Source organism: Arachis stenosperma, chromosome 6 (genome assembly GCF_014773155.1).
Source record: "Arachis stenosperma cultivar V10309 chromosome 6, arast.V10309.gnm1.PFL2, whole genome shotgun sequence".
Lineage (NCBI taxonomy): Eukaryota > Viridiplantae > Streptophyta > Magnoliopsida > Fabales > Fabaceae > Arachis > Arachis stenosperma.
The window spans coordinates 118,985,393-118,987,716 of NC_080382.1; the positions used below are offsets into that span (position 1 = coordinate 118,985,393).

General features: G+C 35.0%; 1 non-coding gene across 1 annotated transcript; it reads left to right on the plus strand.

Annotated features, from left to right (window-relative positions):
• Positions 1 to 338: 338 nt before the first annotated feature.
• LOC130938584 (small nucleolar RNA R71) lies at positions 339 to 446 on the plus strand. The gene has a single exon (XR_009069744.1). It is a non-coding gene; the product is annotated as a small nucleolar RNA R71 (small nucleolar RNA).
• The last annotated feature ends 1,878 nt before the right edge of the window (positions 447 to 2,324 follow it).

The following is a 2,324-nucleotide window of genomic DNA, read 5'->3' on the forward strand; positions in this document are numbered from 1 at the left end:
TCCTTAGATGAAGCATCCTTAGTACTGCCAGGTGCATTTTGCATTCCAGACAGACTTTGAGAAATCAAATTGACTTGCTGAGTCAATATCTTATTCTGAGCCAGTATGGCATTCAGAGTATCAATCTCAAGAACTCCTTTCTTCTGACTAGTCCCATTGTTCACAGGATTCCTTTCAGAAGTGTACATGAATTGGTTATTTGCAACCATTTCAATGAGCTCTTGAGCCTCTGTAGGCGTCTTCTTCAGATGAAGAGATCCTCCAGCAGAGCTATCCAAAGACATCTTGGATAGTTCAGAGAGACCATCATAGAAAATACCTATGATGCTCCATTCAGAAAGCATGTCTGAGGGACACTTTCTGATTAATTGTTTGTATCTTTCCCAAGCTTCATAGAGGGATTCTCCATCCTTCTGTCTGAAGGTTTGGACTTCCACTCTAAGCTTACTCCATTTTTGAGGTGGAAAGAACTTTACCAAGAAGGCATTGACTAGCTTTTCCCAAGAATCCAGGCTTTCTTTAGGTTGTGAGTCCAACTATATTCTAGCTCTGTCTCTTACAGCAAAAGGGAATAGCATCAGTCTATAGACCTCAGGCTCAACCCTATTAGTCTTGACTGTGTCACAGATTTGCAAGAATTCAGCTAAAAACTGATGAGGATCTTCCATTGGAAGTCCATGGAACTTGCAATTCTGTTGCATTAGAGAAACTAATTGAGGCTTAAGCTCAAAGTTGTTTGCTCCAATGGCAGGGATAGAGATGCTTCTCCCGTAGAAGTCGGGAGTAGGTGCAGTAAAGTCACCCAGCACCTTCCTTGCATTGTTGGCATTGTTGTTGTTTTCGGCTGCCATGTCTTCTTCTTCTTTGAAGAATTCGGTCAGGTCCTCTACAGAGAGTTGTGCCTTAGCTTCTCTTAGCTTTCGCTTCAAGGTCCTTTCAGGTTCAGGGTCAGCTTCAACAAGAATGCCTTTGTTTCTGCTCCTGCTCATATGAAAGAGAAGAGAACAAGAAAATGTGGAATCCTCTATGTCACAGTATAGAGATTCCTTGAGGTGTCAGAGGAAAAGAAAGGTAGAAGACAGAAGTAGAAAATTCGAACTTGTCCAAGAAGAGGGAGTTCGAATTTTTACATGAAGAAATAGTGTTAGTCCATAAATAGAAGGATGTGAGAAGAAGGGAAGTAATTTTCGACAATTAAGTAAAAGATTTTGAAAACATTTTGAAAAACACTTAATTGATTTTCGAAAATAAGAGTGGAAAAGAAATCAAGTGATTTTTGAAAAAGATTTTGAAATTAGAAATAAAAAAAAGATTTGATTGAAAACTATTTTGGAAAAGATGTGATTAAAAAGATTTGATTGAAAAGTTATGGTTTTAAAAAGATATGATTGAAAAGATATGATTTGAAAACAATTTTAAAAAGATTTGATTTTTAAAAATTAATGACTTGCCTAACAAGAAAAGATATGATTCAAACATTAAACCTTTCTCAACAGAAAAGGCAACATACTTAAAATGTTCAATCAAATCATTAATTGTTAGTAAGTATCTTTGAAAAAGGAAAGAAATTGATTTTGAAAACATTTGATTGAAAAGATATGATTTGAAAAAGATTTGATTTTGAAAAACTTTGAAAACTTGAAAAAAATTGATTTTGAAAACAAAATCCTCCCCCTTGTGCCATCCTGGCGTTAAACGCCCAGAATGGTGCACATTCTGGCGTTTAACGCCCAAAACTATACCCTTTTGGGCGTTAAACGCCCAACCAGGTACCCTGGCTGGCGTTTAAACGCCAGTCTGTCTTCTTCACTGGGCATTTTTGAATGCTCAGCTTTTTCTGTGTGATTCCTCTGCAGTATGTTCTGAATCTTCAATTCTCTGTATTATTGACTTGAAAAGACACAAATAAAAAATATTTTTGGATTTTTAATAATGAGGAATAATCAAATAACAATGCATGCAAGACACCAAACTTAGCAGTTTGTATACTATTGACACTAACAAAATAAGAATGCATATGAGAAACAACAAAACACTCAAGTCAATAGAATTCAAAGATCAAAACAAGGAAATCATCAAGAACAACTTGAAGATTAATAAAGACACATGCATAAATTTGAAAAATGCAAGAAGAACAGAAACATGCAATTGACACCAAACTTAAAATGAGACACTAGACTTAAACAAGAAATATTTTTGGATTTTATGATTTTATAAATTTTTTTGTGCTTTTTCGAAAATTAAGTGAAAAGGAAAATAAAGGTATCAAAATTCTTAATGAGAATTCCAGGAATCATGCAATGTTAGTCTAAAGCTTTAGTCTA